Here is a 25,557-nt window from a genome sequence, read left to right on the forward strand (position 1 = left end):
CCTCTTGTCTCTTCCTACTGCCCCTCTTTTTCTTTCTCTCTGTAATCTCTCTCCCTCCCTCGCACTTTCTTTCTCTCCCCAACCCCTCCCCCCCTTTTCTCCCTCTCTCTCAGGGGGAGAGGGCATTGACAGGGTCAGTCAGTGATTTGACAGGATGCATCTGAAGTACAGTACGTCTGTGCCTCTATGTCTCCCCCCTGGACTAGTCCCATTGGAGCAGAAGTGCCCCCCATTCACTACAGTCAGAGAGAGTCTGGATGGCAACCTAACCCTGCCCTCTCTCACCCCATCATTCACCTTTCCAACCCTTTTTAACCCAGATTGTTCTCTCACTTCTCTTTCCCTCCCTCCCTCCTTCTGTCTTCCTCTCTCTACAGTAGACAGCAGGTGCTCACAGTATGATATCTTTCTGTCTCTCTCCTCTCCACCCTGTCTCCCTCTCTCTCTCTACCTCAATAAGGTTAAGGATAACCAAAGACGCTCTCTGTCTCTCTCTCTGTCTCCCTCTCTGTTTCTCTCTCTGTCTCCCTCTCTCTCTCTCTCTCTGTCTCTCTCTCTGTCTCCCTCTCTGTTTCTCTCTCTCTCTCCCTCTCTGTCTCTCTCTCTGTCTCTCTCTGTCTCCCTCTCTGTTTCTCTCTCTGTCTCCCTTTCTGTATCTCTCTCTGTCTCTCTATCTGTCTCTCTCTCTGTCTCTCTCTCTCTCTCTGTCTCTCTCTCTCTCTCTCCCTCTCTGTCTCTCTCTCTGTCTCTCTCTCTGTCTCTCTCTCTGTCTCTCTCTCTGTCTCCCTCTCTGTCTCCCTCTCTGTCTCTCTCTCTTTCTGTCTCTCTCTCTCTCTCTCTCTCTCTCTCTCTCTCTCTCTCTCTCTCTCTCTCTCTCTCCCTCTCTGTCTCCCTCTCTGTCTCTCTCTCTCTCTGTCTCTCTCTCTGTCTCCCTCTCTGTCTCTCTCTCTCTCTCTCTGTCTCTCTCTCTGTCTCCCTCCTCATCTCCACCCTCCTTCCCTCTTTCCGTGGTGTGTAAACTGTAAACTGCAGGTGTTCCGTGTATGATATCTCTCGTAAGGGCTGACATGATGGTGCAGTTAAGTCTCAGAATCATAAGAGGTCATTGAGTAAGAGGTCATGTGTTGTTTTGAAGCTCCACCACCTCCAGTAACCGTATGTCCTTCAACTGCCTACAGGGGGAACGGAAGCCTTCAGAGTATTAGCTGTTGTGTAGTAATAGGGTAACTAGCCTAACAGGTTACTGATACACAATAACCACTAGTAACCTAGTTTGTTGGTGGAAGTGCCTCTCCTAGGTAGGCTAACCCTGTGCTGTGGCTGTGAACGTAAAGAGTTCAGGGGGACCCTGAGAACTACAATCAGTCAGTCAGTAATCAGTAATACATGATCAGGCTTGGAACCAGAGCTGCCTGTCTGTTGCATGGTTGGCCTGCTCCTTTCTCTTGGTCTCTCTCTCCAGGCAAGGACCCAAGCACTGTGACACAATGGGGTCAGGTAAGGTAGGGAGACTGTGTGTGTGTATATGTGTGTGTGCGTGCAGGCAGGAGGCCCCTCCTGCGGTGTCGTGTGTTTGTTTGGATGGTAAACGTAGTCTGATACTTTACACAGCACAATGCAGCAGCTTGAGTCCCCCTCAGCGTCCACTGGATACTGTGTGTCTTTGTGCAGATTCCTTTGTGGTCATATTATCTAACCAGGTGAATTTGTTAAAGTGGGACCATAGTTACACACATTAGATTTTAGCTGGTTTTGAGGCGTCTGCTCTGTTCCTCTCTTAGACTATAGATGAATCAAACAGGACCAAACCAGCACCACACTTACATCAAAGTGATTCATAGGCAACAATACATTACAGCGGCATGCAGGCTTGTATTTGTTTCAGTACATGTTTCTTTCTGTGTAATATATTTGAATATGTAAAGTTACCTAAAGCACAGAGACTCGGCAGCTGACAAACACCTTCTCTGTCTCTCTGTCTGTCTATGCAAGATGGAATCACTGGCTGCACGACAAGCCTCATCTCTCTCTCTCAAAATGACATTTCAATTCAAGGGGCTTTATTGGCATGGGAAACATATGTTAACATTGCCAAAGCAAGTGAACTAGATAAACAAAAGTGAAAGAAACAATAAAAATGAACAATAAATATTACACTCACAGAAGTTCCACAAGAATAAAGACATTACAAATGTCATATTATGTACAAATAGTTAAAGTACAAAAGGGAAAATAAATAAACATAAATATGGGTTGTATTTACAATGGTGTTTGTTCTTCACTGGTTGTCCTTTTCTTGTGGAAACAGGTCACAAATCTTGCTGCTGTGATGGAACACTGGTATTTCACCTATTCAAATTCTTCTGTGTAATCTGAGGGAAGTACTATAAGGGCACAAGGCGAGACCCAAACGCAGACACAGGAGGCAGATGGTTGAGCTCTGATATTTATTATAACAAAGGGGTAGGCCAAAGGCAAGTCGAGGACAGGCGAGAGTTCATAAACCAGGTCAGAGTCCAAACAGTACCAGGCGATAGGCAGGCTCGAGGTCAGGACAGGCAGAGTGGTCAGGCAGGCGGATTCGGTGTCAGGACAGGCACAGGTCAGAACCAGAAGGGCTAGGAAAACCGCTGGTTGACTTGGCAAAACAAGACGAACTGGCACAGAGAAAGAGGAAACAGGGGTAAATACACCAGGGACTAATGGGGAAAACAGGAGACACCTGGAGGTGGGTGGAGACAATCACAAAGACAGGTGAAACAGATCAGGGCGTGACAAGTACGTGTCTCTAATATGGTCATACATTTGTCAGGAGGTTAGGAAGTGCAGCTCAGTTTCCACCTCATTTTGTGGGCAGCGTTCACATTGCCTGTCTTCTCTTGAGAGCCATGTCTGCCTATAGCGGCCTTTCTCAATAGCAAGACTATGCTCACTGAGTCTGTACATAGTCAAAGCTTTTCTTAAGTTTGGGTCAGTCACAGTGGTCAGGTATTCCGCCACTGTGTACTCTCTGTTTAGGGCCAAATAGCGTTCTAGTTTGCTCAGTTTTTGGTTTATTCTTTCCAATGTGTCAAGTAATTATCTTTTTGTTTTGTCATAATTTGGTTGGGTCTAATTGTGTTGCTGTCCTGGGGCTCTGTGGGGTCTGTTTGTGTTTGTGAACAGAGCCCCAGGACCAGCTTGCTTATTGGACTCTTCTCGAGTGTAAGGCCTGGGTGTCAGAGTGTGGAGTCAACACGCAGGAAACAGCAGGTGCCAAATCCAAAATGTTCTTTAATGAACACGGACCATCTAGTCCACCCTATTAACACACTGGGTGTACAATATAACCAACCCCAGACACGGGGTAAAAGAACTCAGTCCAGAAACATGTAGCACACAATCAACACCACTACTTACACGCAAACAATCCCGCACAAAGAAACGTGAATGCCGGCTGATTAAATAAGCCCAACTAAATACCCCTCATACAAAACAGGTGCGCCCAATAAACACATAGGGAGGGGGAGAAAAGGATCAGTGGCAGCTAATAGGCCGGTGACGACGACCGCCGAACGAACGGGAAGGAGAGCCTGCCTCGGTCGAAGTCGTGACATCGAGGTTCATCTCTCTGTAGGTGATGGCTTTGTTATGGAAAATTTGGGAATCGCTTCGTTTTAGGTGGTAGTAGAATTTAACGTCTCTTTTATGGATTTGAATAATTAGTGGGTATCGGCCTAATTCTGCTCTGCTCTGCATGCAGTATTTGGTGTTTTACATTGTACACAGTGGATATTTTTGCAGAATTCTGCATGGGGAGTCTCCATTTGTTGTTTGTAACGTTCGTCTAATGCCTCCTCCTCGGACGAGGAGAAGGAGTAAGGGTCGGACCAAAATGCAGCGTAGGTTGAATCCATAATGATTTATTTAAAGACGAACACGAACACAAAAAAACACTTTGAAAATTACAAAACAACAAAACGACGTAGATAGACCTGAACATGAGAACTTACATAATAACACGAAGAACGCACGAACAGGAACAGACTACATACACGAACGAAAACGAAACAGTCCCGTGTGGTGCGACATACACAGACACGGAAGACAATCACCCACAAACAAACAATGTGAACAGCCTACCTTAATATGGTTCTCAATCAGAGGAAACGTCAAACACCTGTCCCTGATTGAGAACCATATAAGGCTAATTACCAATGAACCTAAACATAGAAACACATAACATAGACTACCCACCCAGCTCACGTCCTGACCAACTAAACAAAGTAAAACAAAGGCAAATAAGGTCAGGAACGTGACAGTGTTTGTCCCATTTTGTGAATTCTTGGTTGGTGAGCGGAACCCAGACCCTACAACCATAAAGGGCAATGGGGTCTATAACTGATTCAAGTATTTTTAGCCAGATCCTAATTGGTATGTCAAATTTGATGTTCCTTTTGATGGCATAGAAGGCCCTTCTTGCCTCGTCTCTAAGATTGTTCACAGCTTTGTGGAAGTTACCTGTGGTGCTGATGTTTAGGCCGAGGTATGTATAGTATTTTGTGTGCTCTAGGGCAACAGTGTCTAGATGGACATTTGTTGGAACACCATTATTTTTGTCTTACTGAGATTTACTGTCAGGGCCCAGGTCTGACAGAATCTGTGCAGAAGATATAGGTGCCGCTATAGGTCCTCCTTGGTTGGGCACAGAAGCACCAGATCATCAGCAAACAGTAGATATTTGACTTCAGATTCTAGTAGGGTGAGGCCGGGTGCTACAGATTGTTCTAGTGCCCTCGCCAATTCGTTGATATATATGTTGAAGAAGGTAGGGCTTAAGCTGCATCCCTGTCTCACCCCAAGGCCATGTGGAAAGAAATGTTTGTTTTTTGCCTATTTTAATCGCACATTTGTTGTTTGTGTACATGGATTTTATAATGTCGTATTTTTTTTCCCTCAACACCACTTACCATCAATTAGTATAGCAGACCCTCATGCCAAATTGAGTCAAAAGCTTTTTTGAAATCAACAAAGTATGAGAAGACTGCCTTTGTTTTGGTTTGTTTGTTTGTCATTAAGGGTGTGCAGGGTGAATACGTCGTCTGTCGTACGTAATTTGGTAAAAAGCCAATTTGACATTTGCACCAGTACATTGTTTTCACTGAGGAAATATACAAGTCTGCTGTTAATGATAATGCAGAGGATTTCCCCAAGGTTGCTGTTGACGCATATCCCACGGTAGTTATTGGGGTCAAATTTGTTTCTACTTTTGTGGATTGGGGTGATCTGTCCTTGGTTCCAAATATTGGGGAAGATGCCCGAGCTAAGAATGATGTTAAAGAGTTTAAGTATAGCCAATTGGAATTTGTGGTCTGTATATTTTATAATTTCATTGAGGATATCATCAACACCACAGGCCTTTTTGGGTTGGAGGGTTTGTATTTTGTCCTGTAGCTCATTCAAGGTAATTGGAGAATCCAGTGGGTTCTGGTAGTTTTTAATAGTTGACTCTAAGATTTATATTTGATCATGTATATGTTTTTGCTGTTTGTTCTTTGTTATGTGGCTCAAAAAATTGAAGAAGTGGTTTACCCATACATCTCCGCTTTGGATAGATAACTCTTTGTGTTGTTGTTTGTTTAGTTTTTTCCAGATTTCCCAGAAGTGGTTAGAGTCTATGGATTCTTCAATTACATTGAGCTGATTTCTGACATGCTGTTCCTTATTTTCCCGTCGTGTATTTCTGTGTTGTTTTAGTGATTCACCATGGTGAAGGCGTAGGCTCAGGTTTTCTGGGTCTATATGTTTTCGGTTGGATAGGTTTCAAAAAAGAATGTGCGTTCTTCATTAAACCATTTGTCATTGTTGTTCATTTTCTTCGGCTTTCTGTTTACATTGTTTTGATTTGATAGGGAAGCTGAGAGGTCAAATATACTGTTTAGGTTTTCTACTGACAAGTTTACACCTTTCCTATTACAGTGAATCGTTTTGTCCAGGAAGTTGTCTAAAAGGGATTGAATTTGTTGTTGCCTAATTGTTGTTTTGCTAGGTTTCCACACTACTTTCCTTCCATCTATAGCATTTCTTAATATTACTCAGTTCCTTTGGCTTTGATGCCCCATGAATGAGTATTGCTCTGTTCAAGAAGACTGTGATTTTTCTGTGATCTGATAGTGGGCTGATTGTGAACGCTCTGAGAGACTCTGGGTTGAGGTCAGTGATAAAGCAGTCTACAGTACTACTGCCAAGAGATGAGCTATATGTGTACCTACCATAGGAGTCCCCACGAAGCCTACCATTGACTATGTTCATACCCAGCGTGCGACAGAGCTGCCGGAGTTTTGATCCGTTTTTGTTGGTTATGTTTTTGTAGTTGTGCCTAGGGGGATATATGCGGGAGGGAATGCTGTCACCTCCAGGTTTTGGCATTTAGGTCGCCACAGACTATTACATGTCTCTGGGCCTGGAAATGATTGATTTCCCCCTCCAAGATGGAGAAGCTGTCTTCATTAAAGTATGGGGATTCTCACTCTCACTCACTCTCTCTGATGGTGGTGGCATTGAGGTGGAACGCCCTGATACCCTGGTCTCCGTGGTGATGTGTGTTGATTGATGGAGGGGCAGAGTGGCGGGAGGTGAGGTGTGTTAATCACGCCCGGGCGGTTGAATCCCCTGCGTCACGATTCAGATGCCTGTATTCAATTACAGCCACAGAGGAGCGTATGAATCATTTTCATAAGAACCGTTACTCCTGTATTTATTACCCTCAGATGGAGGAAAGAAGGAGGGAGTCTGAGATGGAGTAAGAGAACAAGATAGTAGGGGAGGAAGGAAGGAAAATAAAAGCGATGCATTGCAAAGAAAATAGTGAGGTTAGAATGAGTTAGAGAAAGTGAGGGATGAAGGTAGAGAGGTAGGAAGAGATACTGTAGTAAGAAAAAAGAAAGGAAAGGAAGTAGCCGTTTAGCATCTCAATGTGTTTGACCCCAATCCCTCAGCAGGATCACGCACGCACACACACACACGCACGCACGCACGCACGCACGCACGCACGCACGCACACACACACACACACACACACACACACACACACACACACACACACTACTGCCTGCCAATTAGAAGCCAATATTTGGCTGTTTTAATTACGTCTCACTGTGAGGAGGCGTCTCTCGTTGGATTTACATGTGGCCAGGCTCAGCCCAGACACACCCTCCCACCCTGGCATCCGGATGGGCAGTTGTCTTTTATGTTTTCACAGGAAATTCCAGCCAACCTCCAAAGCCTCTGCTTAGAAACATATAATGCATACTGTAAATATCAATTACTGGTTCCAACAGTATTAGCAATTCATATCAGTCCATGTAATACACAGGGGCGGGATAGTACTGGTTTAGAGTAGAGGTCACACAGAGGGTAAAGGGGATTCTATGGCACTTAGGAGCTTTACGAAAATAGGTGGAATAGATAGGAAATATCTGCAGAGCCAGGAGGAGAGGATAGGAGGAGGAAGACAGGAAGTAGTTCACAGGAAGAATGAATGATTAAGAATGATTAAAAGCTCCTCTAGCAGGAAGGCAGGGCCAGAGGAGCTGCCAGGGAGGTGTGGCGACAGTTGATTTGATTTTGGGTTTCTATTTCTGTAGAGGTTTCTTTAGGCTTGCGGTGCCACTGCGGTATAGCCTATAGTTAAGGAAGTGTACACTATCTTGAGGAGTATCGTTAGGACCGGGCAGATACTGTAATACGGTGTTGCTAAGACAAGGGCTCCCCTTATGCAAGCTTCTTCTTCAATTTATAGACTCCATGCCTACAAACCCGGTGTGAGTGTATACCATTACATACGTGCAATAGAGGATGAAATCAAAACAGTGATGTTCTGTAGCATAAACATCACAGCCATTTAGCATTTCAGAAGGTTTGTTGTTGTTGTCCTGGTCTCTGTAATACATTGGAATCAACTTCATAGAATAGCTAGTGAATCTGATGTATTGCCCATGAGGGCACATGTGGCCAGGCAGCCAGTGGACTTTGACTGACTGACTGTGACTGGGGACCATCATCCACTCCACAGCCACAGAAAACCACAGAGCTAAGCCTACCGCTGTTGGCGTCTGGATGAGAGTTGGTGCTAACGCAGTCAATGCCAGTCAATGGAGAGAGCGCTAACCGCTAACAACATGGACTCAGTGCAGCAGTGAGGTAAACTGAGTTCAATTGAGTTGAAGCTACTTGTTATTGTTTTGTGGATGCCTGTACAGGGGTCAAATTAGCTTTAAGAAATCTGCATTTTCAAATTGCAGACCGTAAAAAAAATCTGCGTTTTAAACCATTTCACCCGCGTGAACCCTAACCCTTCAATAGAGTGATCAGGAACGTGCAACTATAGTTTTTCTTCACACAAAATACATTTGTCATAAAATAGTTTTAATCAGATGATAACACAAGTGCAACACTATTTGGCTAGCAGCCACACAAGTAAATTAGCTTACAATGAAAAAGTCAAGTATTTTTATGCATGGCCATCAGATTTCTCATGTTTATCATAGAAAGAATGTAGCCAGCTACATTTCCTAATGTTTTGCTTGAAGTTAATCTTGCATTTTAAAAACTACACCGGAGAAAAGTAGTGGAGAAAAGTACAGCAGTCCGAGCGCTGTCTGCTAATCGGATGCTGTTCGTGAATGCAGGAATCGGATTTATCAAGACGATAGCAAGTATTTCTCATCCATGTGGAGAAGTGCAACTGAAGAACAAATGTGTCCTTTTATTCATGATTTGAAGCGAACCGTGACTGAAGCCGTATAGAAATGAAAATATGAAGCATTTTCTATGTGTGTTGTTGTTGTGTGCAAAGTGCTGAATTCTGCGTGAATGCGACCCCTACTGTAGGATTATTCGACATTGAGATCAAGGGTTGCCCCTCCCTTGTTTTTTCTGATGGGTATTGAGTTGACAAGGAAGTATGCTGTGCGTCAGTGTCACATGGATTTGTTTGTGTGGTTTTATCCCAGCAGGTGTTCCAAACCATCTCTTTCACTCTTTAGATTCTGTTCTATGGTAATGCATTACATTACAATTCAAAGTATGCAAGCCTTTCTCACACACACACACACACACACACACACACACACACACACACACACACACACACACACACACACACACACACACACACACACACACACGCACACACACGCACACACACGAACATCACATACACACTCATGCACACACATGCACACACACTCACATACACGATACACACACGCACGCACTCACAAGCACAGGTGTTGGAATGTGAGGACTGTGAAGCTGACAGATGGATTGCAGCAGTATAATCAGTCTTCTGCTCGGTAGGTTATTTTATTCAGGAGCAAGTGCCGTTCCTAGAGCGAATCAAGGGAGCGTGGAGAGGAAAGAGCAGAAGAGAAGGGAGGAGGAGGGGTAAGAGGCGCTATGCCATTCCCATCTTTTTATTAGGTGAGTGTTCCGATTGATCCCAACCTTTCACTCTGCGGGCAGCGTCCGGAATCCCGCTCCGAGACACCGAGCATGGTGACATTTTGGCTTCTGTGCTCCGTGCCACACGGGCAGCTTCTGGCAATTGTGTGCGTGCGTGCATGTTGGGGTGTGTGTGTTTGACTGGTATGACCTATTACAGTGAGGCCAGGCAGTTTCTCTCACAACTAAAGTAAGGCTTTTAGCACAGTGAAATGTAATGGAATTCTCCAGTTTGGGAACATTTTGGCTTCCTAGTAGGTTACAACGGCAATGGACGGAGAGAGTGTCGCCACTGCTCAACGGGAATAGCCTATGCAGCTGCCAACACCTCACACATGTTGACACATTTACACTGACATCACCCGAGCATTCCTAACACCCGAGCAAGACGGAAACACAAAGAAACAACAATCTTCTTTCCGCATTCACGCAGCCCTTCGCAGCTGATTCTGACCGGGCCAAAGACATTACAAGAGTGATAGGTATGTTTAAAGCCGCGGTGCCGTGGATATGCGCCGATTGTCGTTGGTTGAGAGAATAGGGTTTTTTCCGCACCTCGTGAAAGTGCTCAAGCCACGTTATGAACTTTGCCCCTAAGCACTCATTTCAGCAAACCAGTAGTACCCACTCTATATGAGCAAGCTAAAGCCCAAGTTGTCAATTCATTGACCAATGCACCTGTGTTGCACTTACAACAGACGGATGGACTTCCAGCGCTACAGAGAGCTACTTAGCAGTGGCAGCCCATCACAGAACTACCACGCTACAGACAAGCCCCCTTTATGAGAGTCAAGCAAGTGTGCATATTTTTATCTCTTTGTAAGAAAATATTATAGCATAGATAATGTCTGAGCCATGTTTACATGTTGATTCCACTCACATATTGCACTTCATTTTTGTGTTATTGTTGATGAGTAATCGTGTGTCTTCATTTAAAGCTGCAATATGTAACTTTTTGGGAGACCGAACCAAATTTACATAGAAATGTGTGGAACCAGGGGCTCTCTATGGTTAGGGCGTGACAGGCTGTGCCGCATGGAGATTATAACAGAACATGGCCAAGATGTTCAAATGTTCATAAATGACCAGCAGGGTCAAATAATAATAATCACAGTGGTTGTAGTGGGTGCAACAGGCCAGCACCTCAGGAGTAAATGTCAGTTGGCTTTTCATAGCCGAGCATTCTATTTCCGATGTTTCAATGCTTCCCGTTATTAAGTTTAGCTTTTTGCGTCTTTTACTTTAGTTTTTTTTCAGCAGCATGTACAACAGCTGAAAATGCAATCATTTTGGTTATGGAAAATATATTTCACAGCGGTTTAGATGGCACAATGATTCTCTACACCAGCCTTTCTTAAAGTATGGGTCACGACCCACATGTTAATGGTGGGTTGCGACGTATCAGAGTAAATGTATAATTATTTAATGAATTACAGGAATTGATTTGGCCAAGTGCATCTGCGCTCTCTGTTCAGTGCGCTCTCTGTTCAGTGCGCTCTCTGTTCAGTGCGCTCTCTGTTCAGTGCGCTCTCTGTTCAGTGCGCTCTCTGTTCAGTGCGCTCTCTGTTCAGTGCGCTCTCTGTTCAGTGCGCTCTCTGTTCAGTGCGCTCTCTGTTCAGTGCGCTCTCTGTTCAGTGCGCTCTCTGTTCAGTGCTCTCTCTGTTCAGTGCGCTCTCTGTTCAGTGCGCTCTCTGTTCAGTGCTCTCTCTGTTCAGTGCGCTCTCTGTTCAGTGCGCTCTCTGTTCAGTGCTCTCTCTGTTCAGTGCTCTCTCTGTTCAGTGCGCTCTCTGTTCAGTGCTCTCTCTGTTCAGTGCGCTCTCTGTTCAGTGCTCTCTCTGTTCAGTGCGCTCTCTGTTCAGTGCGATCTCTGTTCAGTGCGCTCTCTGTTCAGTGCGCTCTCTGTTCAGTGCGCTCTCTGTTCAGTGCGCTCTCTGTTCAGTGCGCTCTCTGTTCAGTGCTCTCTGTTCAGTGCGCTCTCTGTTCAGTGCGCTCTCTGTTCAGTGCTCTCTGTTCAGTGCGCTCTCTGTTCAGTGCGCTCTCTGTTCAGTGCGCTCTCTGTTCAGTGCTCTCTGTTCAGTGCGCTCTCTGTTCAGTGCGCTCTCTGTTCAGTGCTCTCTGTTCAGTGCGCTCTCTGTTCAGTGCGCTCTCTGTTCAGTGCTCTCTGTTCAGTGCTCTCTGTTCAGTGCGCTCTCTGTTCAGTGCGCTCTCTGTTCAGTGCTCTCTGTTCAGTGCGCTCTCTGTTCAGTGCTCTCTGTTCAGTGCTCTCTGTTCAGTGCGCTCTCTGTTCAGTGCGCTCTCTGTTCAGTGCTCTCTGTTCAGTGCGCTCTCTGTTCAGTGCTCTCTGTTCAGTGCTCTCTCTGTTCAGTGCGCTCTCTGTTCAGTGCGCTCTCTGTTCAGTGCGCTCTCTGTTCAGTGCGCTCTCTGTTCAGTGCGCTCTCTGTTCAGTGCTCTCTGTTCAGTGCGCTCTCTGTTCAGTGCCTCTCTGTTCAGTGCGCTCTCTGTTCAGTGCGCTCTCTGTTCAGTGCTCTCTGTTCAGTGCGCTCTCTGTTCAGTGCGCTCTCTGTTCAGTGCGCTCTCTGTTCAGTGCTCTCTGTTCAGTGCTCTCTGTTCAGTGCGCTCTCTGTTCAGTGCGCTCTCTGTTCAGTGCTCTCTGTTCAGTGCGCTCTCTGTTCAGTGCGCTCTCTGTTCAGTGCTCTCTGTTCAGTGCGCTCTCTGTTCAGTGCGCTCTCTGTTCAGTGCTCTCTGTTCAGTGCGCTCTCTGTTCAGTGCTCTCTGTTCAGTGCTCTCTGTTCAGTGCTCTCTGTTCAGTGCTCTCTCTGTTCAGTGCTCTCTGTTCAGTGCTCTCTGTTCAGTGCGCTCTCTGTTCAGTGCTCTCTGTTCAGTGCTCTCTGTTCAGTGCTCTCTGTTCAGTGCTCTCTGTTCAGTGCTCTCTGTTCAGTGCTCTCTCTGTTCAGTGCTCTCTGTTCAGTGCTCTCTGTTCAGTGCGCTCTCTGTTCAGTGCGCTCTCTGTTCAGTGCTCTCTGTTCAGTGCGCTCTCTGTTCAGTGCGCTCTCTGTTCAGTGCTCTCTGTTCAGTGCGCTCTCTGTTCAGTGCTCTCTGTTCAGTGCTCTCTGTTCAGTGCTCTCTGTTCAGTGCTCTCTCTGTTCAGTGCTCTCTGTTCAGTGCTCTCTGTTCAGTGCTCTCTGTTCAGTGCTCTCTGTTCAGTGCTCTCTGTTCAGTGCTCTCTGTTCAGTGCTCTCTGTTCAGTGCTCTCTGTTAAACAGTGGCATCTCTGCTCATGGCAGCAGCACGAGTGGGAGGGAAATGCAGGCCTTTTTCTGCAGTTTTCTTGAAGATCACTCCGGGGCCCGAATTTTGCAGCTCTGTCGTTCAGCAGCAGATGATGCACTGTCATGCCGAGTTCAAAAGAACTGGGGATTCGAAAAAATACAAGGTCAAATCATGACGTCAGTGATCTTCAGGTTGGAAAGTCTGAGCTCTAGAAAGAGGCCAGAGTTCCCGAGTTGGAGAATTCCCGAGTTGGAGATATTTTTTCCCCCAGAGTTGCCAGCTGGGTTTGAACACACTGGATAAGAGCGTCTGCTAAATGACTTAAATGTAAATGAAATGTAAATGTAAGTCGGAGATTTCCGAGTTCCGGTTGTTTTGAACGTGGCGTCTGCCACTGACCCACTCGCCATCACTCACCTACTCGCCATCACTGACATCAAATCGACTCAAGCTAGCCACAAGTTCTGACTTAGCTCAATCGTCATGAAATGCAAATACAGCGACGGGTTTCTCTCTCTTGGTTGCATACAAACTTTGAGAAATAACGAGGAGCACCCACAATATGTTTTGTGTGGAGAAGTGCTTACTGATGAGTCTCTCAAAATGAAAAAATGTCTAGCAAACATCCACAGCATGTAAACTCAGGGTCAGGGAGTTCTTTCAGAACAGGGCAGAATGCTTCAGGAAACAGTGCTTCAACAGTGGAAAAGTAAGTTGTCATTTTAGAACAGGTGATGATGATAAGCAGAAATAAGGAGTACTATCTCTCATAGAAGTAGATGTGAGTTTCTCTTTCAAACAATCCCCTTGTAAACAGCTAATAGCTAGCCAGCTAATGTTAGCCAAAGCACGCTAGCTAGCTACTGATAGTGCCACCCTACGTAACAGTACATATGAGGATGAAAAATGATCAGGCCTACTGTCTATCTTACTGTAGAAATGATTGTTGAAAACAAGTCTAGGTTGGAACTGTTGCTGTTAAAATACAAGCAGTAATTTCTTTCTGAACTGGAATAAACTGAGTTGCTCTTCTGGGTTGCTCATCTACAGCAGGAAGCAGTCTCCTGCATGCCGGAGAAAGCAGTAGATGTTCTGATCCAGTTTGGCACCACATACCTACGTGAGTCAGGGTTTTCAACTCTGGCGTACTTAAAAACAAGTACAGAAACAGACTGAATGCTAAGAATGACATCAGTGTTGCACTGTCAAACTGATCCCAGAACAGACCTGCTTGTTGAATCTTCAACCAGCCACACACCTCTCATTAGGACTGTGTGTGAGTATTTTCTGGGCTACATCTGTGTTAGGTGATCAATCAGTTTATTCCAGTTCAGAATTTAAAAAAATATGTATTTTAACAGCAACAGTTCCAACCTAGACCTTCTATCAACAATAATTTATCCAGTAAGATGTACAATAGGCCTCATTTTTCATCTGTCCTATTACTTAGGGTTGCTCTATCAAAAACTGAGTCAGTGTATGTGTGTGTGTGTGCGTGTGTGTGTGTGTGTGTGTGTGTGTGTGTGTGTGTGTGTGTGTGTGTGTGTGTGTGTGTGTGTGTGTGTGTGTGTGTGTGTGTGTGTGTGTGTGTGTGTGTGTGTGTGTGTGTGTGTGTGTGTGTTTTGTTAAATGTCCTGTGTGATGTGATCAATCAGTTCATTCCAGTTCAGAATGAAAATGATGTTTTGTATTTTACCAACAACCTAGACAGATGTGTAAGAGTTTTTAATGGGAAAAATAAACATTAATTGCTATTTATATGGGTATTTCATTTAATTGTTTTTTGTTTTTGTCTATATTGCATTTGTTTTAGGCTGGCATAAGAGCAATAAAATGTACCAATATTTACGTATAGTTGCATGTTTTCATAAGCTTGGGTCCCAGGAAAACACATGGTTTCTAATATGGGTCCCAGGAAAACACATGGTTTCTAATATGGGTCCCAGGCTGCAAAGGTTTTAGAACCCCTGCTCTACGCTATACTTTCTTGTTTTTTCACATAAACTGAAATTAGGCTAACTATTATCATTTTAGCAAACTGGAAATGGCAGAGAGATTTCTGTATAGTGCATCTTTAAGAAAATCTAAAGTGTTGGTATTTGTGATTGTGCTCTCATCAGGTATTATATGACTCATGATCATATATGGAATCAGGAATACAAACCCTTTGGATTTTCTTAAATAAACATAAATGAAATGCAGTAACTGTTGGCATTTAATGTTCCTGCTGTACCAGACCTGAACTGAACAATGACCCCAAAACCGCAATACGCATCGAACCGTGAGTTTGGTGAACCGTTACACCCCTATCAGCAGGTAGGTGTTGTCCTGTTGGGCTGACCCACATGGCTCCTTCATCCTGTGGTCCCCTAAGGTCAAGGGTCAGAGTGAAGCACCATGGTTATGTAAATGTTAGCGAAGGCTCAGGGCGACCATGACCAGAGCCCTCATTTGTGTGTCAACCTGAAGAGGAGCGATAGGTCCTGACAGGCAGGCGTCTGTGGCTGATGCTGCTGTTGTCTCGCTCTTCTGTCTCCACATGGTCACATAACAACCTACTGGACATTATGATCTCTCATTATGACAAATATGATGCTTGATTGGTTTAGAGCTTGATTGGTTTAGACGTAGACCTATCACTTTAGATTGGTTTAGACGTAGACCTATCACTTTAGATTGGTTTAGACGTAGGCCTATCACTTTAGATTGGTTTAGACGTAGACCTATCACTTTAGATTGGTTTAGACGTAGACCTATCACTTTAGATTGTTTTAGATGTAGGCCTATCACTTTAGATTGGTTTAGACGTAGACCTATCACTTTAGATTGGTTTAGACGTAGGCCTATCACTTTAGATTGGTTTAGACGTAGACCTATCACTTTAGATTGGTTTAGACGTAGACCTATCACTTTAGATTGGTTTAGATGTAGGCCTATCACTTTAGATTGGTTTAGACGTAGGCCTATCACTTTAGATTGGTTTAGACGTAGACCTATCACTTTAGATTGTTTTAGATGTAGGCCTATCACTTTAGATTGGTTTAGATGTAGGCCTATCACTTTAGATTGTTTTAGATGTAGGCCTATCACTTTAGATTGGTTTAGATGTAGGCCTATCACTTTAGATTGGTTTAGATGTAGGCCTATCACTTTAGATTGGTTAAGATGTAGGCCTATCACTTTAGATTGGTTAAGATGTAGACCTATCACTTTAGATTGGTTTAGATGTGGTCCTATCACTTTAGATTGGTTTAGACTGCATTACAGTTTGGCTGTGTTGAAGCAAGGCGTAATGAAGCAGAGAAACACATTTTTTGAAAGTCTGACATGACATATCCCTGAGCGCCAGAAAAAAGCTTTTCAACCAAAGAATTTGAATAAATGGTCAGACTTGAATCATGTTAGAGCAGCCTGGGAAAGACTCAGACTCTGTTCCTCCCAAACTTTTTCTCCACCATTCACCTTCTATTAATCTCTACCAGAATAACATTTTGTGTGAATGGTTGGTACTGTGGTATCAGGTTTACATTTAGCCCTTCAGCAGTCAGCCTCCATTCCATCTCCTAACACTAAACAGACCGAAGCACAACCATCAGAGAGAGATGACAATGACGATAGTGATACAACCATCAGAGAGAGATGACGATAGTGATACAACCATCAGAGAGTGATGACGATAGTGATACAACCATCAGAGAGAGATGACGATAGTGATACAACCATCAGAGAGAGATGACAATGACGATAGTGATACAACCATCAGAGAGAGAGATGACAATGACGATAGTGATACAACCATCAGAGAGAGATGACAATGCCGATAGTGATACAACCATCAGAGAGAGAGATGACAATGACGATAGTGATACAACCATCAGAGAGAGATGACAATGCCGATAGTGATACAACCATCAGAGAGAGATGACAATGACGATAGTGATACAACCATCAGAGAGAGAAGACAATGCCGATAGTGATACAACCATCAGAGAGAGATGACAATGACGATAGTGATACAACCATCAGAGAGAGAAGACAATGACGATAGTGATACAACCATCAGAGAGAGAAGACAATGACGATAGTGATACAACCATCAGAGAGAGAGATGACAATGACGATAGTGATACAACCATCAGAGAGAGATGACAATGCCGATAGTGATACAACCATCAGAGAGAGATGACAATGACGATAGTGATACAACCATCAGAGAGAGATGACGATAGTGATACAACCATCAGAGAGAGAGATGACAATGACGATAGTGATACAACCATCAGAGAGAGAGATGACGATAGTGATACAAAACATCCATATCCATACATGTTCTGCTTTAGTGAGACACACAACACCTCTACTCAGAAACAGTGAGGTGAGACACACAGCACCTCTACTCATAAACAGTGAGGTGAGACACACAGCACCTCTACTCAGAAACAGTGAGGCGAGACACACAGCACCTCTACTCAGAAACAGTGAGGTGAGACACACAACACCTCTACTCATAAACAGTGAGGTGAGACACACAGCGCCTCTACTCAGAAACAGTGAGGTGAGACACACAGCACCTCTACTCATAAACAGTGAGGTGAGACACACAGCACCTCTACTCAGAAACAGTGAGGTGAGACACACAGCACCTCTACTCAGAAACAGTGAGGTGAGACACACAACACCTCTACTCATAAACAGTGAGGTGAGACACACAGCACCTCTACTCAGAAACAGTGAGGTGAGACACACAGCACCTCTACTCATAAACAGTGAGGTGAGACACACAGCACCTCTACTCAGAAACAGTGAGGTGAGACACACAGCACCTCTACTCAGAAACAGTGAGGTGAGACACACAGCACCTCTACTCATAAACAGTGAGGTGAGACACACAGCATCTCTACTCAGAAACAGTGAGGTGAGACACACAACACCTCTACTCATAAACAGTGAGGTGAGACACACAGCACCTCTACTCAGAAACAGTGAGGTGAGACACACAGCACCTCTACTCATAAACAGTGAGGTGAGACACACAGCACCTCTACTCATAAACAGTGAGGTGAGACACACAGCACCTCTACTCATAAACAGTGAGGTGAGACACACAGCACCTCTACTCAGAAACAGTGAGGTGAGACACACAGCACCTCTACTCAGAAACAGTGAGGTGAGACACACAACACCTCTACTCAGAAACAGTGAGGTGAGACACACAACACCTCTACTCATAAACAGCTCGACCCAGTGTAGCGTCGAACATATTTGTTTGAGGTTCACATATATCTGCGTTGGGGAGATAACGGCGAGAGAAGCGACTGCTGACGTGGCAGCGGTATAATGACGTCTCAGACATCCGCGGCTCACGCACGCCGGCAGACGAGCATCGGCGAGGTTGCAGGGACGGAACTCTGGGAAAAGATAAAGGACATCGCCTGGGACTGGCGATAAGAACCTGGAGCCTCTCCTCCTTAACAGCCCTAAAACACTCACACACAGTCACACACCCTGACTGGCCTGCTAGCCTTCCCCACCAAACAATCAAGGGAATGCCCAGGCCTTGAAATATGCCCGCTGATAAGAAATGAGAGGAAGGGGGAGGGAGTGAGAGAGAGAATGGGAGAGAGAAAAGATCCTTTTCAAGATGTGTGGATTGGAGGCGAGCAGGGATAGCATACATGAATCTAACGACTGATCTAAAGCCACCTATACTGTCGTTGTTTATAGAGCAACGGTCATCGAAAGTGTTAAAAGGTTGGTTTTTTATTCTAAGAAATGCAACAGTTGGACAGTTAGACAATGGATGAACATAAACTCAGCAAAAATAGAAATGTCATCTCACTGTCAACTGCGTTTATTATTTATTTTCAGCAAACTTAACTTGTGTAAATATTTGTATGAAAATAATGATTCAACAACAAGTTCCACAGACATGTGACTAACATAAATGGAATAATGTGTCCCTGAACAAAGGGGGGGTCAAATTCAAAAGTAACAGTCAGTATCTGGTGTGGCCCCCAGCTGCATTAAGTACTGCAGTGCATCTCCTCCTCATGGACTGCACCAGATTTGCCAGCTCTTGCTGTGAGATGTTACACCACTCTTCCACCAAAGCACCTGTAAGTTCCCGGACATTTCTGGGGGGAATGGCCCTAGTCCTCACCCTCTGATCCAAAAAATCCCAAACATGCTCAATGGGATTGAGATCCGGGCTTTTCGCTGGCCATGGCAGAACACTGACGTTCCTGTCTTGCAGGAAATCACGCACAGAACGAGCAGTATGGCTGGTGGCATTGTCATGCTGGAGAGTCATGTCAGGATGAGCCTGCAGGAAGGGTACCACATGAGGGAGGAGGATGTCTTCCCTGTAATGCACAGCGTTGAGATTGCCTGCAATGACAACAATCTCAGTCCGATGATGCTGTGACACATCGCCCCCAGACCATAACGGACCCTCCACCTCCAAATAGATTGTCACGCCCTGAGAACCATTGTTTCTCTATGGTAGAGTAGGTCAGGGCGTGACTAGGGGGTGATTTAGTATATGTATGTCTATGTTGTATTCTAGTTTATTATTTCTATGTGGGTATTCTAGTTTTCATATTTCTAGATTGGTGTGCTTGATATGGTTCCCAATTAGAGGCAGCTGGTTATCGTTGTCTCTAATTGGGGATCATATTTAAGTAGCATTTTTTCCACCTGTGTTTTATGGGATATTGTTTTGAGTTAGTGCACGTAGCATCTCTGTAGTCACGGTTCGTGTTAGTTTATTGTTTATTTGTTTTTGTCTTTGCTAAGTTTCACTTCATCATTAAATTATGTGGAACTCAACATCCGCTGCGCCTTGGTCCGATATTTATTCCAGCGAACGTGACAGAATATCCCATCAAACCAGGACCAAGCAGCGTGGTCATCAGGTGAAGGATTTCTGGACATCGGAAGGAGATAATGGAGGACAGCGACGACGACAGGGTTCGCGGCTACAGAAAGCCAGAGGACAACCCCAAGTTTTTTTTGGGGGGGGGGGGGGCACATGGAGCTGGCGACTGAGCAGAGGGAAGAGCCAGAGACTGTCAGGGAGGCAATGGCGAAGTTGGGAGAAAGTGAGATGAGAGAGATGTTGTGCAAGTGTGTTCTGCTCAACATCCGACCAGAGGATCCGGTTAGCAGTCTGGTGCAACCTGTGCCGGTTCCACGCTTCTGGCCTCAAGTGCACCTCTCCAGTCCGGTATGTCATGTGTCTCCTCCTCGCACTCTCCCTGAAGTGCGTGTCCCCAGTCCGGTACGTTCTGTGCCTGCTCCTCGCACTCTCCCTGAAGAGCGTGTCCCCAGTCCGGTACGTCCTGTGCCTGCTCCTCGCACTCTCCCTCAAGTGCGCCTTCCCAGTCCGGTACGTCCTGTGCCTGCTCCTCTCACTCCCTCAGGTGCGCCTTTCCAGTCCGGTACGTCCTGTGCCTGCTCCTCACACTCTCCCTGAAGTGCGTGTCCCCAGTCCGGTTCGTCCTGTGCCTGCTCCTCACACTCTCCCTCAAGTGCGCCTTCCCAGTCCGGTACGTCCTGTGCCTGCTCCTCGCACTCTCCCTGAAGTGCGTGTCCCCAGTCCGGTACGTTCTGTGCCTGCTCCTCGCACTCTCCCTGAAGTGCGTGTCCCCAGTCCGGTTCGTCCTGTGCCTGCTCCTCTCACTCTCCCTCAAGTGCGTCTTCCCAGTCAGGTACGTCCTGTGCCTGCTCCTCGCACTCTCCCTGAAGTGCGTGTCCCCAGTCCGGTACGTTCTGTGCCTGCTCCTCGCACTCTCCCTGAAGTGCGTGTCCCCAGTCCGGTTCGTCCTGTGCCTGCTCCTCTCACTCTCCCTCAAGTGCGTCTTCCCAGTCAGGTACGTGCTGTGCCTGCTCCTCGCACTCTCCCTGAAGTGCGTCTTCCCAGTCAGGTACGTGCTGTGCCTGCTCCTCGCACTCTCCCTGAAGTGCGTCTTCCCAGTCAGGTACGTCCTGTGCCTGCTCCTCGCACTTTCCCTGAAGTGTGTGTTCCCAGTCAGGTACGTCCTGTGCCTGCTCCTCGCACTCTCCCTGAAGTGCGTGTCCCCAGTCCAGTGCGTCCTATGCCTGCTTCTCGCACACGCCCTGAGGTGCGTGTCACCTGTGCCGGCCCCACGCTTCAGGCCTCCAGTGCGCCTACCCAGTCCAGAGCTTCAGGCGACGGTCCCCAGTCCAGAGCTTCAGGCGACGGTCCCCAGTCCAGAGCTTCAGGCGACGGTCTCCAGTCCAGAGCTTCCGGCGACGGTCACCAGTCCAGAGCTTCAGGCGGCGGTCCCCAGTCCAGAGCTTCCGGCGGCGGTCCCCAGTCCAGAGCTTCCGGCGTCGGTCCCCAGTCCAGAGCTTCCGGCGGCGGTCCCCAGTCCAGAGCTTCCGGCGGCGGTCCCCAGTCCAGAACTTCCAGCGACGGCTCACAGTCCAGAGCTTCCGGCGACGATTCCCAGTCCAGAGCTTCCGGCGACGATTCCCAGTCCAGAGCTTCCGGCGACGATTCCCAGTCCAGAGCTTCCGGCGACGATTCCCAGTCCAGAGCTTCCGGCGACGATTCCCAGTCCAGAGCTTCTGGCAACGTTTCACAGTCCGGAACCTCTAACGACGGTCCACAGTCCCGAACCTCCTGAGGCGGTCCACGGTCCGGAACCTCCTGAGACGGTCCACGGTCCGAAACCTCCTGCGACGGTCCACGGTCCGGACGATCCACGGTCCGGAACCTGCAGCTCCATGGCCGGAGCCTTCCCCTGCGCCGATGATCAGTCTGAACACGGCGTGCAGTCCAGCTCCAAGGCCAGAGTCTTCTTCTGCGACGGTGCTCAGTCCAGATACGGCGTCTAGTCCTGCACCATGGCGGGAGCCTTCCCCTGCGCCGATGCCCAGTCCAGGCACGGCGTCCAGTCCTGCATCATGGCAGGAGCCTTCCTCTGCACTGATGTCCAGTCCAGATCTGGTGTCCAGTCCCGCTCCATGGCAGGAGCCTTCCTTGACATCGAGGTCCAGTCCAGGCACAGTGTTCAGCCCGGGTCCATGGCTGGATCCACAAGATGAGTGGGTTCTTCGTCCCGCACCAGAGCCGCCCCTCATATTTAAGTAGCATTTTTTCCCACCTGTGTTTTATGGGATATTGTTTTGAGTTAGTGCACGTAGCACCTCTGTAGTCACGGCTATTTGTTGGTTTATTGTTTATTTGTTTTTGTCTTTGCTAAGTTTCACTTTATTATTAAATTATGTGGAACTCAACATCCGCTGCGCCTTGGTCCGATATTTATTCCAGCGAACGTGACAAAGATCCTGTTCCAGTGTGCAGGCCTCGGTGTAACGCTCATTCCTTCAACGATAAACGCGAATCCGACCATCACCCCTGTTGAAACAAAACCGCGACTCGTCAGTGAAGAGCACTTTTTGCCAGTCCTGTCTGGTCCAGCGGCGGTGGGCTTGTGCCCATAGTTGACGTTGTTGCCGGTGATGTCTGGTGAGGACCTGCCTTACAACAGGCCTACAAGCCCTCAGTCCAGCCCCTCTCAACCTATTGTGGACAGTCTGAGCACTGATGGAGGGATTGTGCGTTCCTGGTGTAACTTGGGCAGTTGTTGTTGCCATTCTGTACCTGTCCCGCAGGTGTGATGTTTGGATGTACCGATCCTGTGCAGGTGTTGTTACACGTGGTCTGCCACTGCGAGGACAATCAGCTGTCCGTCCTGTCTCCCTGTAGCGCTGTCTTAGGCGTCTCACAGTACGGACATGGCAATTTATTGCCCTGGCCACATCTGCAGTCCTCATGCCTCCTTGCAGCATGCCTAAGGCACGTTCTTGCAGATGAGCAGGGACCCTGGGCATCGTTCTTTTGATGTTTTTCAGAGTCAGTAGAAAGGCCTCTTTAGTGTCCTAAGCTTTCATAACTGTGACCTTAATTGCCTACTGTCTGTAAGCTGTTAGTGTCTTAACGACCGTTCCACAGGTGCATATTCATTAATTGTTTATGGTTCATTGAACAAGCATGGGTGTCATGATCGTCGTATGGTGGAAGAGAGGAGGAACAAGGCGCAGCGTGATAACAATACATCTTCTCTTTATTTGAAGACAAAACGAAACGACACTAACAAACTAAACAGAACAACAAACCGACGAACATGAAGCTATATAAACAATAAGTGCAGACACAGGCAACTTACACATAGACAATCACCCATGAACTATCTAATGAATATGGCTGCCTAAATATGGTTCCCAATCAGAGACAACGATAGACAGCTGTCTCTAATTGAGAACCAATCCAGGCAACCATAGACATGCATACACCTAGACTAGACACTCACACCAACTAAACCACAGCACCCATAAACATACAAAAAAATCCTAGACAATACAAAACACATACATCCCCCATGTCACACCCTGACCTAACTAAAATAATACAGAAAACAAAGAAAACTAAGGCCAGGGTGTGACAATGGGAAACAGTGTTTAAACCCTTTACAATGAAGATCTGTGAAGTTTTTTGGATTTTTAGGAATTATCTTTGAAAGACCGGGTCCTGAAAAAGGGACGTTTCTTTTTTTGCTGAGTTTATATGTTTATAATGTAGTTCAGTGATTTTGGTGGGAATTCAGGTATTCAATTTATTGTAAAATGTCACTCATTTTTGTTCTTAGAATGCAATCATATATACATGTTCTTATTGTTTCTGGTATTATTTTATATTTTGTGTTAAAATAAAGAAAATTAGATGTGCCTCATTTGCATAAACACATTCGGTGTATTTGCTTATATGAAATCATTACCATAAAGGGGAGGAACAGGGCTGTAACAACCAAACACTAGACTGCCTCATGAATTACTGTTGTTGTCACGTTCTCTTGCATAATTTAATAAGTGTGTCAATAGCAGGATACCCTCGGATCCAAACTCCAGATAACACCTATCTAAATGTACTTTACATTGTCTGCGTGATTAAATGTTATACCACTATAATCCCAGTGCTCATTTTGGTAAATTGCTTTCATTTCAGCGCATCTCATTTTGTAAACATTTCAACTGTTTTAAATGATTACTTTTTTCAATTCCACAAAAAATGTACACACAAAATAAAGTTATCTTACTTCTCTTTCTTGTGATGAAAGTGTCGAGATGTGCGTTAAATTCCCAACGTCCTTATAGACTAAACTGAAAGCCAATGTATCCCATTGAGCCAATTCCAGCCATTATCGGGGTGTGTTTGATAGGTCACATCTACGCAGTCGTAACATTAGACATGCTATTTTATATGTGTGTGTGTGGTGGGTGGTGTGTTAGTGTGTGTGAGAGAGAGAGGGAGAGAGGGACTGTGCAGGGACACTGTGCTGCTGGAGTTAGATAGGACCCTCAGGCAGGCAGGCAGACACAGTCATCCTTAATCTAAATAAAGTGAACTAAACGATGCAGTATACCTTAATCAACGCTTCTCCGCCGGCTAGAAATCTCATCAGGTTCCCTGGGCTGGCAGAAGTGCTTGGCAGGCATTACAAATCAATGGCCTTATTATTGTTCAATATAATATCAGAATAAGTGGGTGGCCCGCGCCTCAACTGAGTCAATCTAATGGAGTACTAACGCAAGGTAGTCATAGTGACGCAGATGCTTTCTGAATCTGCTCTCTCTTTCTCTCACACCCTCTCTCTCACACACTCTCGCTCTCACATTCTCTCTTTCTTTACTCTCTCACTTTCTTTCTTTTCACTCTGACACTCCATCTTTACTCTCTCTCTTTCCACATCGCTCTCTTCCCCATCCTCCTCTCTTCCTCTTTCATTCTCCCTACCCCACCATCCTCTTTCTCTCTTTCTTTCTCTCTCTCTCTCTCTTTCTCTCTCTCTCTCTCTTTCTTTCTCCCTCTTTCATGCTCGCTTTCACTCTCTCTCTCTCTCTCTCTCTCTCTCTCTCTCTCTCTCTCTCTCTCTCTCTCTCTCTCTCTCTCTCTCTCTCTCTCTCTCCACATGTGCAGTATGAATGCGGAGAATGTCCATCCAGCATTTAGCATAGCAGTGTGGTTTCAGCACATACTGTTACTGTACTCTTAAAGATGAGGGAGGGCCCAGGGGGGCTTCAGATGTCATGAGACACAGGTCACATGATGCCCATACTATGACCTCTGACCCCTGTGAAAACATGCCATTTACAGTAGGAAAGGGCCCTGTGGAGCAAATGGACTCCAATCCAAGATTCACTGTGTGTGTGTGTGTGTGTGTGTGTGTGTGTGTGGGGGGGGGGCTTTCTCTTATGCTAATTTCAACGGACTCCCTTCATTGATTGGAGACAGGGAGTCCATAATGAAACGCTGGTCAACCTTGTTCCAGTGCTCTATTCTGCCTTCCTTGCATTCTCTGCCCATTGGCATTGACACGGTGCACCACGCATCGGGGGCACTATCTGTAACCATTGGTGCCTGCCAGTATTGTATGCCCAGAATTGGCCCATTCATTCAATGAGGGGGCACAAAATGGACGGCAGTTTCCCTCTTCACTCAGAGCACAGAGGCAGTCTATGAGAAGCTAGCCCCCAGCTGCAGCCTTCACGGCTCTTTTGGTTATTTTAGCCACACATCCACTTCCTCTCATCATTCTCCACGTCTGTCCCAAGAGTAGAGCCAGTTTCCACTGAATTGACCACGTCGTTCTAAGTAGATTTTTAATGAATCAGTGATTCAGATGTAATTGACCAGAGGCTAACACTGTAGCATCTTGTTATTTTCTCTACAGCTTGGCTTGGGCAGCCAGGTGCTTATGTGTGTGATATCCTGTTCTG

The 25,557-nt window shown here is 46.1% G+C and overlaps 1 protein-coding gene across 2 annotated transcripts in view; it reads left to right on the top strand.

The window, feature by feature from the left end:
* The window catches only part of wasf1 (WASP family member 1), a 149,979-nt gene that overhangs the window by 15,000 nt on the left and 109,422 nt on the right, over positions 1–25,557 (top strand). The window contains exon 2 of one of the 2 annotated variants that reach the window (XM_055885305.1): positions 9,340–9,462. The exons of the other annotated variant lie outside the window; for it this stretch is intronic. The gene's annotated coding sequence lies outside the window, so the exon portion shown is untranslated. The remainder of the gene's footprint in view (positions 1–9,339; positions 9,463–25,557) is intronic. 2 annotated transcript variants of the gene reach the window in all.

Source organism: Salvelinus fontinalis, chromosome 27 (genome assembly GCF_029448725.1).
Source record: "Salvelinus fontinalis isolate EN_2023a chromosome 27, ASM2944872v1, whole genome shotgun sequence".
NCBI classification, from domain to species: Eukaryota; Metazoa; Chordata; class Actinopteri; order Salmoniformes; family Salmonidae; genus Salvelinus; species Salvelinus fontinalis.